Source organism: Chlorocebus sabaeus, chromosome 25 (assembly GCF_047675955.1).
Source record: "Chlorocebus sabaeus isolate Y175 chromosome 25, mChlSab1.0.hap1, whole genome shotgun sequence".
Lineage (NCBI taxonomy): Eukaryota > Metazoa > Chordata > Mammalia > Primates > Cercopithecidae > Chlorocebus > Chlorocebus sabaeus.
The window spans coordinates 17,955,405-17,973,270 of record NC_132928.1 but is presented as its reverse complement, the minus strand read 5'-3'; the positions used below and the strand labels follow the sequence as shown (position 1 = coordinate 17,973,270).

Below are 17,866 nucleotides of genomic sequence, written 5' to 3'. Positions count from 1 at the left end.
AGGTGAAGACACCAAGGGTGCCAATCAATTTTCCAATGATGCCCCTTGCTTGAGATTAGTTCTCACTTGAAGACGGATTGAGGCCCACCTCAGAAAGTAGGCAAAGGGCCCCCTGCTCTAGGTCCTGAGCTTTTTGGGGACACAATCTGACCCTCTTCTGGTCAACCCCCTCCTCACAAAGAGAGGAGTCTGCAAGTCCAAGATACATCCACCCAGAACCTGCCTCCCCCACCACTCCCTAGCCCGGGATTCTTGGAAGGCCCTGCCTAGCAGGCTCTGAGCCCACTTGCAGGGTTTTGAGGGCCTCCCAAGGGCTGATTATACTGCTGGTGGAGGCACCACTGGCTGGAGCTGCAGATAAAACACAGGATTCCCAGTTACATTGGAATTTCACATATATAAGGAACACTTTTTTAGTATAAATATGTCCAAATATTACAACCTTTCCCTGGGCCCAAGAAGTGGCCAGGGACTGCTGTTTGGTGGTGTGTGTTTGTGCAGGCTGGGTGTCCACACAGATATTGGTGTCACTGGTGACCTCTCATGGTTCAAAATGGTGCCAAGAGTGGGAAGAGAATCGGGCATGGGCTGTGATCTGGGAATATCATTTGGTCTCCACTGGGCCCACAAAAGCTAGGGCAGCCTGCTTATTTCAATTTATCTGCCTTCTCTTACCACCTCTGAGCTACCAGCCTGCACTCCCCAGAGGGAATGCTCTGAGCTAGGCAGTAAATGGCTGGCTGGCTCCTCTATGTGGGGAGACTGGTTGCCGAGGCTGGGACACTGAACTCCACAGCCCCCAGCCCAGCCCAACCCAGCCCAGGACCCCCTCCTGCCCTCTGTTCCCCACTTATCCCCATAGCTTCCTCTATTCTCTCTCTTTCTTTCTTTTCTTTCTTTTTTTATTTTTTATTTTTTTTTTTGTGAGACAGAGTCTCCCTCTTTCACCCAGACTGGAGTGCAGTTGTACGATCACAGCTCACTGTGGCTTCAGCATCTTGGATTCAAGAAATCCTCCCACCTCAGCCTCCTGAATAGCTGGGACTACAGGCACACACCACCACACCTGGCTAATTTTTTTATTTTTTTGTAGAAACAGAGCCTCACTTTGTTGCTCAGGCTGGTCTCGAACTCCTGGCCTCAAGCAATTCTCCTGCCTTGGCCTCCCAAAGTGTTGGGATTACAGGTGTGAGCCACTGCATCCAGCCCTCTCTTAATGTTTGCTTTCCCCAGGAGGGTCAGAGGGCATCAGCCCCAGAGGTGGGCTGGAGAGACTGGGTCATGATTGCTTTGGTGCAAAAAAGTCTGATCTGGCCAGCTCTGAGCTGACGGAGGTAGGAGTGAAGGCTGCGGGGACTTCCACTGGCCTCTTGACCTGTTCTAGAACCCTGTGGAAAATATGCTGTTCTCCTCTGGAGGAGCTTCCCAATGACTGAGGTGCGCTGGGGCTCTGCTCTGATGTCTCCCATGCCCTGCGTGGGCCTCGATCCTGTGCATACATGCACATATATGTAAAGTGCTTAGGACGGTACCCAGCACATGTGAACACTGAATGTGTTGGCTATTTTTTTTTTTTTTTTTTTGAGACAGAGTCTGGCTCTGTTGCCCAGGCCGGATCTCAGCTCACTGCAAGCTCCACCTCCTGGGTTCACGCCATTCTCCTGCCTCAGCCTCCCGAGTAGCTGGGACTACAGGCACCTGCCACCTCTCCTGGCTAGTTTTTTGTATTTTTTAGTAGAGACGGGGTTTCACCGTGTTAGCCAGGATGGTCTCGATCTCCTGACCTCGTGATCTGCCCATCTCGGCCTCCCAAAGTGCTGGGATTACAGGCGTGAGCCACCGTGCCCGGCCATGTGTTGGCTATTATCATTATCATTACTTACAAATGACACAGTCACCAACTTTTTTTTTTTTTTTTTTTTGAGACCGAGTTTTGCTCTTGTTGCCCAGGCTGGAGTCCAATGGCATGATCTCGGCTCACTGCAACCTCTGCCTCCCAGGTTCAAGCGATTCTCCTACCTTAGCCTCAGGAAAGTAGCTGGGATTACAGGTGTCCGCCACCACACCCAGCTAATTTTTGTATTTTTAGTAGAGATGGGGTTTCACCATGTTGGCCAGCCCAGTCTCGAACTCCTGACCTCAGATGATCCACCTGCCTCGGCCTCCCAAAGTGCTGGGATTACAGGCGTGAGCTACTGCGCCTGGCCAGTCTCCCACTTTTATGTTCCTCTTACTCTCTGGACAGTGAATTCCGTAGGGGCTGGGGTCGTGTTTGGTTTAGTAGTCTTAGTGTCTGGTACGAACACATATATGTTCAATAAATGTCTCTCTGATGAAAACAATGGACAGGGATAGGCTCAGTGGTTCATGCCTGTAATCCTAGCACTGTGGGAGGTCGACATGGGAGGATCGCTTGAGGACAGGAGTTCAAGACAAGCCTGGGCAACACAGCAAGACCCCATCTCTATTAAAAAAATTTTTAAAATTAAGATAATGAAAAACGGAAAACAATGGATAGTCTTTAATTATTCTGGCTTTGTGTACCTGAATTTTCTCTCGCTGCTATTGGTGTCAATTGGATCACAATAAAATGCCACTGACTCTTATGCCTCTTTCCCGGGGCCTCAGACCCTTGACACCTCCCTGCTCCCTTGCCCCCACCCCTAGACACCTGGATCTCTGCCATCCCAGTGGCTCCATGGTGTGTCACCAGCCACTGCCACAGGTTGCTTGGCCGTCAGGTGTCAGGGGCTCTAGACCGTGAGGATAGACGAGACTCCCCTTGGGGTTATGTGTGGCAGGAGGGGCCAGAGCCCCATTCGTAGGAATGGTGATCCCGTTTTGTGTCAAGTCCTCTTCCCGAGGCTCAGACCAGCACTGGGCTGGAAAGAACCCTCCTCCAATGTGCTGCAGGTTGCTTTGCACTGCTGATGGCAGGCTTGGTTACCCATCTCCTTCCTGGGGTGAGTCTGCTCCCTGGAGGCTGGAGGCTCTGGGAACTTGGAGCAAAACTTCTTCTGTTTTCTTTTTGTTTGTTTGTTTGTTTGTTTTGAGACAGAGTTTCACCCTTTTTGCCCAAGCTGGAGTGCAGTGGCGCAATCTTGACTCACTGCAACCTCCACCTCCTGGATTCCATCGATTCTCCTACCTCAGCCTCCCAAGTAGCTGGGATTACAGGAGCATGCCACCATACCTGGCTTATTTTTGTATTTTCAGTAGAGACGTGGTTTCACCATGTTGGCCAGGCTGGTCTTGAACTCCTGACCTCAGGTGATCTGCCCACCTTGGCCTCCCAAAGTGCTGAGATTACAAGCATGAGCCACTGCGCCCAGCCTGGAGCAAAACTTCTGTAGGTTGGCCCCGCCAGCCAGACACATCTGAATCCTACCTTAGACCCATGTTACCCTGGGGAGCCATAGGCACACACACCTCCACATACATGATCACACCCACTCACACCCTTCAACACACACTCACGCCCTCCCTCCCCTGATTCACTCTACTGACAGCAGCTCACAGATAAGTCACAGTGTGACTAACCCACAAAGCACACACTGTACTGGGTTGTTTACTGCCTAGGAGCACCAGTTTAGGAGGAGCATGGCAGATTTAAAATCTCTTTTCACCCTTCTTCAAGCTCAGCACTGTTTCCTCTTATTCTAGACCCCTGCATCCCTTCTGCTCCCCACAACCTAGAGCACCTGCTTTTTGCAAGTGGAACCCCCACACCATCAACAACACCTCCAAAGACCCAGAGCTAGGAAGGCTCAACCCCTTCCCAGGGCAGGCTGGGAGGACAGAAAGGCTTCACATGCCCCCTGCCGTCTCTGGGTGCTCTGCTGGACTCGTGAGCCTGGGGGCCCCTGGGAGAGTGTGTCATAAGGCCATGAGTTCAGGCCGGGCATGGTGGCTCACGTCTGTAATCCCAACACTTTGGGAGGCTGAGGTGGGCAAATCACTTGACGTCAGGAATTTGAAACTAGCTTGGCCAATAATGGTGAAACCCTGTCTACTAAAAATACACAAATTAGCCAGGTGTGGTGACTTGCACCTGTAGTCCCAGCTACACGGGAGGCTGAGGCAGGAGAATCGCTTGAACCTGGGAGACAAAGGTTGGAGTGAGCCGAGATTGTGCCACTGCACTGCAGTCTAGGCAACAGAGCAAGACAGTCTCAAAAAAAAAAAAAAGAAAAAAAAAAGAAAGAAAGAAGGACACGAGCTCAGAAGCAGGGATCTAAGGCTCCCTTTGCTCCGGGCATCTGGGTGCATCTGTGGGGCCCAGGCCTGAGCTGCCTACCTCCGCCTGCAGTGACTTCTCAGCCCCAGGCCCAGCACTATGCCCTGCCCTGTGGCTCTGTTTCTTTGTCTCTTTCTCAGCTCTCCTCCATCCTCCCCCATCCTTATCCAGTCTCCCTCCCACCCTGCCCGCTGCACCTGGTCCTTCCTGTTTCTCCCTGGCCTTCTTGCAGGCTTCGTCACTTGCTTCCTGGCTGCTCTTTCTTTGCCCGGCAACTGGTGGCCCCATCCATGGCCCCTGAAGGGCAGGGCCTTTCAGGAATCCGCTTCTGAGAAGGAACCATGCTCAATCCTGGGGGACAGAAGGGGCAGATGGGGGAGGGGGAGATGACAAAAATAGCTCCTTGGCTGAGCAGGGAAGAGAGAGCGGGAGCATCAGGGATGGGAGCAGACAGTGAGAGGAAGGGGAGCCAGAGCTAGGAGGTCAGCAAGCAGGGACAAGCAGATGAACAAACCACCACCTGACAGTGATGATGTCTGGGCCTGGAGTGGGGCTGGGGAGAAGACCCTCTCCAGGTCTCTGCAGGGAGTCCCCTGGATTTCCCATGTCTGGAATCTCTCTTCAGATCAGTGACAGTCAATGGGGCCTCCCAGGTACCTGGATTCGGGACTCCCCCCGGGGCTTCTCGAGAGCAGATGGTGGGCCCTACAGACACTGCAGTCAGCCTTAGAACAGTCACCCCTGGGCACATGTGTCCATTCCATTCCCATTTACCAAGTGCCCACAGGGATTTGGGCATGGTGCTGTGGTAGGGGCTCCCTGTCTGGAGGTCCTGAAGAGACCCTCTCCTTTCAAACACAGCACTAATTTTGGGCTCAGCAGCAAACAGGGCTTCATCCCTGTCTCACTCCCAGAGCACTCAGTCCAGGGGAGACACAGGGCTAAGCAGGCCATTACAACCAGAGAATGGAGGATACAAGGTATGGTGGGACTTGGGGCTCAGCACCTACCCCAGTGCTCTGGTGGACTGATTGTTAGTTTAGACCAGATTTTGATTACTATGTAATCTGATCCCTACCTCCCTTGCCAACCTCTTTCCCACTGGGCCTGTCCTGGAAACACACACACCAATACACCCTCTCCTGTTAAGCAAGTCCCATTCAGTCCTCAAGTAAAGTTCAGCTCCCACTCCGCACCTCTGCAACACCTTTGCTTTCAAGTGAATGTCCCTTGCCTTCAGACTGCCCAAATCTCCACATCCTTCTGAACCCAGCTTGGGTGCCCATACCTGTAAAGTCCCTGACCATGGAAAGTCATTCCTTGCCCTGGCAAATCAGTCACAGCCTGTGCCTGGCAGGCATGGATTGCTGCCCGTTATTCCATGTAGGTCCTCCCCGGTGATGGCTGTGCTGCCCAAGGACAAGGGCATGTCTTATACAGTTTTTCGTGAGGCATAAATAAGCATCATAATCATGGTTATCATCTTCTTTTTATCATCATTCATATGCATGAATTTTCCCACAGAAAGAAGGACATTGAGTGTGACTTAAATGTACCATATGCTCCCTGTACATGATTTCATTTAATCTCCATCACACCTCTTGGATGGACACTGTAACTGCCTTTTTTTTTTTTTTTTTTTCCTGCGACAGAGTCTTGGTCTGTCACCCAGGCCGGAGTGCAGCAGTGCAATCTCAGCTCACTGCAACCTCCACCTCCCGGGTTCAAGCGATTCTCCTGCCTCAAGCCTTCCAAGTAGCTGGGACTACAGGCATGCATCACCAAGCCCAGCTAGCTTTTGTATTTTTAGTAGAGATGGGGTTCCACCATGTTGGCCAGGCTGCTCTTGAACTACTGACCTCACGTGATCCACCTGCCTTGGCCTCCTAAAGTGCTGGGATTACAGGTGTGAGCTGCCACACCTGGACCCTGTAACTCCTATTTTAAAGAGGAGGGAATGGCAGCTTGGGGCACAGCAAAAGCAGCAAGACTAGATTAAGCACCATTTGATACAGTTGGTCCCTCTCTCCTGCTTGAAGCTATCTCTTCTGGGATAAGCCTTTCGTGGCTTTCCTCCTACCTCCCTGATTGTGCCTTCTCTTCTTCTGGGCTTCTGAAGAGTGCAGTGTTCAAGGCTCAGCCCTCGTCCTTTTCCCCATCTGCACTCCCACTCTTATGATCTCATTCACCATCTGCAGAATGACACCCCGAACTTACATTTCTAGTGCAGACCTTTCTCCCATAATCCTGACTTGTATACATAACTGCCTGCTAGGCTCACCCAGCTGGAGTCTGACAGACATCTCCAGTGGACCAGACGGAAGGCAGTGCTCCTGAGCTCCCCTGTATTAGTCTGTTTTACTTTTTCTTTCTTTTCTTTTCTTTTTTTTTTTTTTTTTGAGATGGAGTTTCACTCTTTTTGCCCAAGCTGGAGTACAATGGTGTGATCTTGGCTCACTGCAACCTCTGCCTCCTGGGTTCAAGTGATTCTCCTGCCTCAGCCTCCCAAGTAGTTGGGATTACAGGTATGTGCCACCATGCCTAGCTAATTTTGTATTTTTAGTAGAGACGGAGTTTTTCCATGTTGGTCAGACTGGTCTTGAACTCCCGACCTCAGGTGATCCGCCCACCTTGGCCTCCCAAAGTGCTGGGATTACAGGCATGAGCCACCGCACCCAGCCTGTAGTAGTCTGTTTTCACACTGCTGATAAAGACACACCCAAGACTGGGCAATTTACAAAAGAAAGAGAGGTTTGATGGACTTACAGTTTCATTAAACTGGGGAGGACTCACAATCATGGCAGAAGGCAAGGAGGAGCAAGTCACATCTTACATGGATGGCAGCAGGCAAAGAGAGAGAGAGCTTGTGCAGAGAAACTCCCTTTTTAAAACCGTAAGATCTCATGAAACTTATTCACATCATGAGAACAGCACAGGAAAGACATGACCCCATGATTCAGTTATCTCCCACCAGGTCCCTCCCATAACACATGGGAATTATGGGAGCTAAAAGATGAGATTTGGGCGGTGACACAGAGCCAAACCATATCATCCCCCACCCCTCCAAAGCCTGCCCCCAGCCTCTGCCTGAGCCCCCATAGCCTCCAGTCTAGGTATCATGCTGGGCTCTGAGAGCTGCTCTCCCATTTCCCACCTTCTTGCTCAGCAGTGGGAGGCATCCTTTACAAAGAGAAGACAGGCCACTGTCACACCCTAAGTGATGTAGCCCCCACCCTTGGACAATCCCTTGGTCTCCTATTCTCCATATCACCCCCTCCACTCCAGCTTCCTGGTCTCCAGCTGTTGCTCAAATACAGAGGCCTGTTCCCTCCTGCCTCAGCTCTGGAGACATGGTGTTCTCTCTGCCTACCACATGGGCAGCTCCTTCACTTCCCTGACCACTCTCTTAAGATTGTAGCCCCAACCTCAGCCATACATGTGCTCCTGATCCCCCTTTCCCTGCTCTATTTTGCCTTTATTCCACAGCCTTAGGACCTAATTTACTTCCTTTTTAGGGTTATTATTTATTACCTCCCCATCTCCCACCAGAAGCAACCCATGGTCAGGGATCTGTCTTTTTGCTTCACTGCTGTGTTCCAAGCACCTATAATGATACCTAGCACATAGTAGGTGCTCACTAAATACTGAACGAAAGAATGAACAGATTTTTCCATTCTCCCCTTTCACTTCTCTGTATGCTGGAACTTCGTGAGGCTCTATCTGGGAAGCTGGCCAGATGGACATGCTATATTTTCTTAGCTTAGTGACCTGGGAACAAAGAAGGGAAGGCCTTAGAAAGCCAGGAAGCTGCTGGGACACGTTTGGCTGGTCCTGCTTTTAAAAACAAGAACAAACAAACAAAAAACAAAAACAGCCACTCCGATTGGGCTGAGTTCTGATGGGCCCAGCTGTGACCTCTGCACACAGTAACACCTCCCTTATCACCCTCCTGTCTTAAACTCGAGGGGCCCAGCTGAGCTTGTCACCCAACCTGCTTGTGTCACTTAGCCTGCAGCATGCCCCACCTACTGCCCCAACCTGTTTCCTCCCATTCATTCCACCCGCAGCTTCTCCAAACACCTCCCTGCAAGGAGCTGCCTCCCAGTTCCACTCACACTCACAGATCAAAGGAGGTCTGCTTTGATCTGAACTAGCACTGGGTACAGGCAACTGAAACACCCACCGCACGCACACACACACCCTCTGAGGGTTCTATCACAGGAACTGCTCTGAAGGCAGGTTGATTCCATTCAAATCCTAGCTCCACTCCTAACTAGCTTTGTGAGTGAGGACAAGTCTACTGTGTTCCCAGGGCTTTAATTTCCTCATAGGAGGGAAATAATGCTGCCTTTGGGGTTATTGTGAGGATTAAAAGAGATTGTATTTGCAGAGAATCCAGCAGTGCACCCGGCACCCAAGGGTGCTAAATAATGGTCAATAGTCTCACACACCCCTACCTCTTGAGAGTCCAGCATGTGCCAAACACTGTTAATGGTGCTGGTGAGCAGTTAGCCCCATGGTGGGTGGGGGCGGGGCACTCCTCTTAATGAACAGCATCTAGATGAAGGGCTGCAACGCAGAATGGCTACTGGAATTCAGCCTCTGGGTGGCAAGGAAATAGAGGAGACAATGTGACTTGGGGTTGGGGGAACCCCGGAAGTTATCTTAACTTCTTGCTGAGAAATGAGTGACATTTATCAAGGAGAAATTAACAGCTGGTGTTCTAAAAAGACTTGAGGCTCATTCGCAAAACCCATGGAGAGAGGGAGAGTTTGGGGATTAGGTAAACCTGAGTTCAACTCTCAGTTCCATAGAAAAAGTCTGGAAGGATACACACTTCTCTGCGTAGGACTCGCTTTTCTTCCCAGACCTTTCATCTCCATCCTGTTGGCAATGGGAGTCACAATAGGCTGCCACCTCTGGGCACCTGCACCTCTGGAACCCATGGGCAGTGAGGGTGAATGGCTATTCACCCGTGAGTGGCTGCATTTTGAGGGTTTCCTCTCTAGAGGTGCTTTTGTGCTGCGTCTGTGCTCACTGGCACCGCATACTTTTGCTATGCTATAAGCTATGAAACTTCTGACCTCACAGGTAGCTGAGCTAGGTGAGCTCTACCAGAGGAAGGCTGACATTTCCAAATGTCTTTTTTGTTTTTTTTTGTGAGACAGAGTCTTGCCCTGTTGCCCAGTCTGGAGTGCAGTGGCGTGATCTTGGATCACTGCAGCATCTGCCTCCTGGGCTCATGTGATCCTCCCACTTCAACCTCCCCAGTAGCTGGGACTACAGGCATGCACCACCATGCCCAGCTAATTTTTGTATTTTTTTCTAGAGATGGGGTTTCATCATGTTGCCCAGGCTGGTCTCAAACTCCTGGCCTGAAGTGATCCTCCTGCTTTGGCCACCCAAAGTGTTGGGATGACAGACAGAGCCACTGCACCTGGCCCCAAATGTCTTTTTAAAACACTGTGTAACAGTCAACACTTTCAAGTGTCTTTGAAACAACAAAAAAAGGAAAACCAGAGCAACCTGTGTGGCTGTAAGCTCCAGGCAAAGTCAGGGAGGCTAAGCTGCCTTTCCCCACATCTGCCTGGCTTCCATACTCTGCTCCTCACTCTCCTTGTGCCCAAGTTCCACATTTAAATCACATATTTATACTGCAGAATGAAGATGGGCAAAATGCTTAAAATCACATATTTAAATATTCAGTTTTGCATAAAATAGACTATAAAAATAAAGCTTGTGATGTTTCCAATGGATTATCAAAATTCCTTAATCTCCTTCTTTTCTCTAATATTTTAAAGGGAAACTGATTTTTATTTTTATTCTTTGGAGACACAGTCTCAGTCTGTTGCCCAGGCTGGAGTGCAGTGGCATGACCACAGCTTATTACAGCCTCTATCTCCTGTACTCAAGCAATCCTCCTGCCTGAGCCTCCCGAGTAGCTAGGACTACAGGCACACATCACTGTGCTCAGCTAATTTTAAATTTTTTGTAGAGACAGTCTTGCTATGCTGCCCAGGCTGGTCTCCAACTCCTGGCTTCAAGCAATCCTCCTGCTTTGGCCTCCCAGAATGCTGGGATTACAAGTGTGAACTACTGTGCCCAGCTGATAAATACATTTTAAAATTACACAAGTGTGTTTTAAAACATGGCCCTAGAGTCCTTTTGTACCACATTTTGTGTGTGTATGGGTATGTGTCTAATCCCACTTCCTCACTTACTCGTGACCCAGCACAAGGTGCTTAATTCCCTGAGCCTCACCTCTAACACCCATTGGACATTCCTGCCATAAGAATCCATTGGGTATCTTCTAGGTCAGGCATTCTTCTAGGCCTTGGGTATGGAGTGAACAAAATGAATGAGGCTTAACCAGGTATGTGGGGAAGCCAGACAATAAATCATGTATCTCCCATCATTTTAAACATTCAGAAGAAAAAGAAAGCAAAGAAGAGGCAGAGTGACCTGCCTTTCGAGCTGCTGTGTGGGTAGTGCTACCTGCCATGCCTGTATACTCCTCTGGTCTCCTTGGCTTACCTCATCATCCCCCACAGTCCCCTGACCACAGGTGGTATACCCCACCCACACTCCTTACATTATTATGTATTTTTCCTTTTTATCTTTTTCAGCAGAAACCCAGGATAGGAATGGCAGGGGACATGGGGAGTGGGAATGGGAGAGGACCTCAGGGACACTTTGTTTTTTGAGACAGGGTCTTGCTCTGTTGCCCAGGCTGGGGCGCAGTGGCACATCTAGCTCCCCAGCCCCTCTGGTCCTTGACCACCTTGCTTCTAGTGGGCTTGTCCTTCATCTCGCCTCAGCCACTCACTCTCGTGGCCATGCCTTAGGTACGTTATTACCAAGAACTCCATAATCTCAATTTCATGCCTCCCACTCTGACCATCGCCTCATATCTTCCCCGTGTACTCCCTCTGGGACACCAGCTCCAATAATTCTTCAGTCCCTCAAGTCTTACCCACCTTCCCCTTTTCCTTCACCTCCCCACTTTCCTTCTCATCCAGTTTAGATGATCTAATCATCATTATAATCACTCATCTCCGTACATCCTCAACTCCTTTGACCCCTCTTCCTTCACTCTGCTCTTCTGGAAAAACACCAGCTTTGATTGAATCTAGCTCTCTACCTATTTATTTATTCAGAGACAGAGTCTCACTCTGACTCCCAGGCTGGAGTACAGTGGCGTAATCTCAGTTCACTCCAACCTCCACCTCCTGGGTTCAAGCAATTCTCATGCCTTAGCCTCCCCCATAGCTGGGATTACAGGCGCACAACATCATGCTAGGCAAATTTTTGTATTTTTAGTAGAGAAGGGGTTTTGTCACATTGGCCAGGGTCTCGAACTCCTGACTTCAGGTGATCTGCCTGCTTCGGCCTCCCAAAGTGCTAGGATTATAAGTGTGAGCCACCACACCTGGCCTCTCTACCTATGTAACACCTGCATCACAATAGTTAAATGTGTCTAGAAAATATAAACCATGGCCAGGCGTGGTGGCTCACGCCTATAATCCCAGCTACTAGGGAGGCTGAGGCATAAGAATTGCTTGAACCAGAGAGGCAGAGGTTGCGGTGAGCTGAGATTGTGCCACTGAACTCCAACTTGGGTGACAGAGCAAGACTCTGTCTCAAAAAACTTTTTCGAAAATAGAAAATATTGGCCAGGAGCAGTGGCTCACACTTGTAATCCCAGTACTTTGGGATTCCAAGGCAGGTGGATCACTTGAGGTCAGGAGTTCGAGAGCAGCCTGGCCAACATAGTGAAAGTTCGTCTCTACTAAAAATACAAAAATTAGCAGGCGTGGTGGCATGTGCCTGTAATCCCAGCTACTGGGGAGGCTGAGGCAAGAGAATTGCTTGAACCCAGGAGGCAGAGGTTGCAGTGAGCCAAGATTGTACCATTGCACTCCAGCCTGAGTGAATAAGCAAATAAGCAAGACTCCTTCTAAAATATATATATATGTGTGTGTGTGTGTGTGTGTGTGTGTGTGTGTGTGTATATTTCAACCATGCTAACTGGCCTTTATTTTTTATTTTTATTTTTTCGAGACAGGGTCTCATTCTGTCACCCAGGCTGGAGTGCAGTGGCCTGATGTCAGCTCACTGCAACCTCCACCTCCCACCTCACTTGAGAGTGATCCTCCCACCTCAACCTCCCGAGTAGCTGGGAATACAGGTGTGCACCACTATGCCTGGCTAATTTTTGTATTTTTTATAGAGATAGGCTTTCACCGTGTCAGGCTGGTCTTGAACTCCTGGACTCAAGCCATCTGCCTTCCTCAGCCTCCCAGAGTGCTGGGATTACAGGTGTGAGCCACTGTGCCCAACCTAGCCTTGCTTTAAATCATAGTCAACTAATGTCAAAAATCCTTCACTTAGAAACTAGAGTCCATGCTCTCTTATCTACCCAAGGATCGTACTCCAGCAGTTGTCCTTTCTTTCTCCTTCATCATCAAATTTTCACCCTCTATCAGATCACTGTCATTATCCTACAAATACGTTATTTCTCCTATCTGAAAAACAGCCCTCTCCTAATCTCACATCCACTACCGGCTACTTCCCCATTTCTTGCTCCACTGTCTCCAGTTCGTATTCTCCTGTTCTCTCCAAACCCCACTTCAATCAGGCTTTTCCCTTCATATCTCCACAAAACAGGCCTTCTCAGCGCCACCAATTACTTGGCAAATACTCAGCTCTCTGTTTCTGTCTGACTTTGTCTCAAAATGTTTAAACCCAGTCAATTGTTCATTCGTTGGGATGCTGCCCTCCCCTCTCCTGGCTTGCCTCCTACCTCACTGGCTGCCCTCTTTGTGGTGTCCTTTGCTGGCTCCTCTTCATTTTCCTGACCCCCAAACATTGGAGTGTCTTTGGACTTCCTATCTTCTCAAGAGCCCATGTTGGTGGTTGTGAATTTAAAATAAGGCCAATTTCAACCAGGTTTATGGCTTTAAATACCTCCTCTAGGCCAGGCATGGTGGTTCACGCCTGTAATCCCAGCACTTTGGGAGACTGGGGCAGGTGGATCACCTGAGGTTAGGAGTTTGAGACCAGCCTGACCAACATGGTGAAACTTCATCTTTACTAAAAATTTTTAAATTAGCCTGCATGGTAGCACACGCCTGTAGTCCCTGCTACTCAGGAGACTGAGGCAGGAGAATTGCTTGAACACAGGAGGTGGAGGTTGCAGTGAGCTGAGATCATGTCACTGCACCCCAGCCTAGGGAACAGAGCAAGACTCCATCTCAAAATAAACAAACAAATAAATACCTACTCTAGCTGACGACTCCTAAATTGGCCTTTCCAGCCAAATCATTCCCCTAAATTCTAGGTTTGAACATCCAAATGTCTATTTAACATCTCCTCTGGCATGTTCAATAGTCATCTCAAATCTAACATAGTGAACATGAAACTCCCGATCTTTCTCCCCAAAATCCGCTTTTCTTGTAGTTCCCCCATCTCTGTAAGTGGCGAATCCATCCTTCCAACTGTTTGGGCCAAAAAGCTTAGAGTCATCTCTGCCTCCTTAGTTTCTTTCATATGCACATCTAATCTGTCAGGAAACCCTGACAATTCTCCCAGTGTATCTTGAATCTGGCAACTTCTCGCCATCTACACCACTGGGACTAGTCTGAACCTGACCTTGCCCTTGCCCACCTTCATTCTCTCCTCAACAATGCAGTCAGAGGATCCACTTCAAACATGTCAGATTAGGTCATTACTCAGTTGAAAGTCCTTGAATGGCAGCTCAAAACCCTCCATCACTTTGAGAATAAAAGCCAGCGTGCAAACGCTCTAGTGTTTCTTTGATCCTAGCTTTATCTCCGACTCTGTTTCAGCCGCACTGGCCTCCTTTTTCCTGATCATGGACCTCTGCAGGGCTCTTCACCTGGCATGTGCTTCCCCCAGATGTGTGGCTTGCCCTTTCTCTTCTTTTAGGCCTTTGCTCAAATAGCACATCATCAGTGATGCTTTCTTTGCTCATCCTTATAAAATGGGAACCACTTCCCCTCCCAGCTTTATTTTTCTCCTTAGCACTCCTCACTGTTTGACTTACTATAAATTTTGCTCATCTCCCCCTACCAGAATGTAAGTTCCACAAGGGTAGGGCTTGTACGTGGTTCACTGGAGTATCCTCAATGCCTAGAGCAATGCCTAGCCCACAGCAGCCGTTCAACACTATTTGTTGCATTAATTCAGGAGCTAGGTGTGGAGGTCACAGGTGTGAGGTGAGGCTGAGAGGTGGGCAGGAGCCAGACCGGCAGGCCTCGTAGGTCTTGCTAAAGATCCGGAGGAGGTTGAAATGATCATGGCTATGTTTGGGAAAGTCCCCTGGGCTCCAGGAGAGAGAACACTTTCTAGAAAGGTGATTCTTGCCTTTGTGGGGCTTTGCGTGGGCAGGTCTGAAGATTCGTTTTCTGGAAAGGCAGCTCCTACTTAGAAGGGGTAGGGGGAGGAGCTCTGGGACTAAGGAGGTCTCTGCATTTTGACAAGACTACCACATGGGGCTGTAATTATGGGTAATCAGCCCTGTGCTTCTGAGTCAGCAGCTCAATCAAGCCCTTTAAGGTGACAGGTTGCAGCACCGCCTCCTCCCTCCAAGCCTCCGTGCTGGGAGCCTGCTCCGCCCTGCTGAGGGCTCACGTCTCAAGAGCATCAGGATATGCCAGATGCAGCGTTCTCCCACCTCCCTGCCACCCACTCTCATCCCTCCCTTTCCTCCTGCACTCCTCAGTCTGAAGAGACTTTAGTGGAGATCAAGTCCAAGGGGCAAGAGGCCAGCTGAGCTTCTCAGTCTTGCAGACAGTCGGGGAGGAGCCACCTAGGCGCAGGAAGAGATAGGCACTGAGCAGAGAGCAGGCGGCACATGCAGACCCTCTCGGGCTGGGGCCACCGGGAGCCACAAGGCACAACCTGGGAGCAGCTTTCATTGAAAAGCTGCCTCTCCCCAACATTCCAGCTATCCAAACAACTAGACTCTTTATTCAGCGTCTCCTAGGCCTGCTGGGCTCCTCAGACTAAATTTGCCTTCTGCACATTCCTTGAGGGTTTTAATAACCTACCAGTAAGAACAACAAGTCCATTTCTACTAACCTAATAAGTCAAGCCAAGGTGGAAATACCTTTCAAGGGCCCCTCCCTTCCCGATTCAGCTGGACTTTCATTGCAGAAGGAAGCAAAGTTAAATTTGGGTTTGCTGTCGAGATGCACTTAACTATTTAGTTTTGCCAAGGAAGGGGGTGGGGGGATCACAGCTGGCAAGGCAGAATGTTCTGTTCCCAGGCACTCAGGGGTTCAGAATTCTTTCCTACCCTCTCACGTGCTGGCCTGTAGGATTCCTGCCAGCTGCTGACCTCCCGGGACCTGCTCTGGTGGCCTTGCCAGGCACGTACCACCTCATGAGACTGCAGGTCCTTGAGGAGGACACCAGGGCCTGCTTGGGCTTGCTCTGTCACCAACTACAGGTTACAGGGCAATCCCACATGGGGCATCCTCCAAGTACAGGGATACTGGTGACAAAGGAGACCAGATAGGAGGAAGCTCCCAGAAGATCACAGTCCAGACAAGATAATCAGTGGTTCAGACAGAAGCCAGTCCCTCTCTGGCCCCTCTGTCTCCACTCCCAGCTCAGCAGCCATGTCCATCCAGCCTTTCCATTCTCTCCTAGCCCAAGAAAAGTTTCTCTTTTCCCAGTTCCTACTCATGAAAACCTAAATACTTGATTCATTGGCTAATAGATTTCACCTGTGGGGAGAAAAATTTTTGTTCATTTTTGGGGAATGGAAAGAAGGGGAAGGCAGGGCAGAAACTGCATTTTGAGTTGCTTCTATCCTATGTTAGTTATCCTGGTGTTTGGAAGATACCCCACTACCTGAGCTTGCAACTGGAAGGACTTGGGTTTGAATCCCAACTCGCCCTGTGTTGACTGTTTAGCTCTGGGCAAGCTATTTAGCATCCCCAGGCCTCTGCAGCTACAACTGTAAAGTGGGGACAAGGGTTCCTTCCTTCAAGGACTTCTGCAAGGACTAAGGTGACTGCAAAAGTAATTGCGGTGTTCTTTTTTATTGGAATTTGCTGTTTGATTTTGGAATACATTCTTATCTAAATGTGGTAATGTTATACATCGTTTAAATGAGAATTTATTGCTTTTTTTGCTAATGACTTGCTGTTTATTTCATGTTTACTTTAGACTATAGAAATGATATTAGACAAAAAGCAAATTTGAATAATTTTCTTATTCGAGTTCAAAATGGGTCATAAAGCAACAGAGACAACTCACAACATCAATAACACATTTGGCCCAGGAACCGCTAACGAACGTATAGTGCAGTGGTGGTTCAAGAAGTTTCACAAAGGAGAGGAGAGGCTTGAAGATGAGGAAAGTAGGGTCTGGCCTTCAGAAGCCGACAATGACCAATTAAGAGCAATTGTCGAAGCTGATCCTCTTACAACTACACAGGAAGTTGCCCAGGAACTCAACTTCGATCATTCTATGGTCGTTCGGCATTTGAAGCAAATTGGAAAGGTGAAAAAGGTTGATAAGTGGTTGCCTCATGAGCTGAGCGAAAATCAAAAAATCGTCCTTTTGAAGTGTCGTCTTCTTTTATTCCGTGCAACAACAAGGAACCATTTCTCGATTGGATTGTGATGTGTGAGGAAAAGTGGATTTTATACGACAACTGGTGACGACCAACTCAGTGAGTGGACTGAGAAGAAGCTCCCAAACACTTCCCAAAGACAAACTTGTACCAAAAAAAGGTCATGGTTTTTTGGTGGTCTGCTGCCACTCTGACCCACTATAGCTTTCTGAATCCCAGTGAAACCATCACATCTGAGGAGTATGCTCAGCAAATTGATGGGATGCCCCGAAAGCTGCAATGCCTACAGCCAGCATTGGTCAACAGAAAGGCCCGATTATTTCACGGCAATGCCCGATCGCACGTCGCACAACCAACTCTTCAAAAGTTGAACAAATTGGGCTATGAAGTTTTGCCTCATCCGCCAGGTTCATCTGCCTTCTTGCCAATCAACTACCACTTCTTCAAGCACCTTGACAACTTTTTGCAGGGAAAATGCTTCCACAACCAGTAGGATGCAGAAAATGCTTTCCAAGAGTCCGTCAAATCCTGGAGCATGGATTTTTATGCTACAGGAATAAACAAACTTATTTCTCGTTAGAAAAAATGTGTTGTTTCTAATGGTTTCTATTTTGATTAATAAAGACGTATTTGAGCCTAGTTATAATGATTTAAAATTCACAGCCCAAAGCCGCAATTACTTTTGCACCAACCTTAATAAATCAGATGCAGGCAAACTTAACCCTTACAATCTCAGTAGTAAACTGTTAACAATACAAAATTTCTTTCCCTTCCTCAAAAGGTGGATATTGTGATCTGTATTTTAACAGATGAAGAAACTGAACTATTCCAGCCTGGGCAATACGGCAAAATCCTGTCTCTACAAAAAAATACAAAAATCAGCTGGGCATAGTGGCACATGCCTGTAGTCCCAGCTACTCGGGAGACTGAGGTGGGAGGATTGCTTGAGCAGGGGAGGCAAAGGTTGCAGTGAGCCGAGACTGCTACACTGCATTCCAGCTTGGGTGACGGAGCAAGACCCT

The 17,866-nt window shown here is 48.9% G+C and overlaps 1 pseudogene; it reads left to right on the top strand.

The window, feature by feature from the left end:
* Positions 1-17,463, top strand: part of LOC140710163 (histone-lysine N-methyltransferase SETMAR-like) — a 32,294-nt pseudogene extending 14,831 nt beyond the window's left edge.
* The last annotated feature ends 403 nt before the right edge of the window (positions 17,464-17,866 follow it).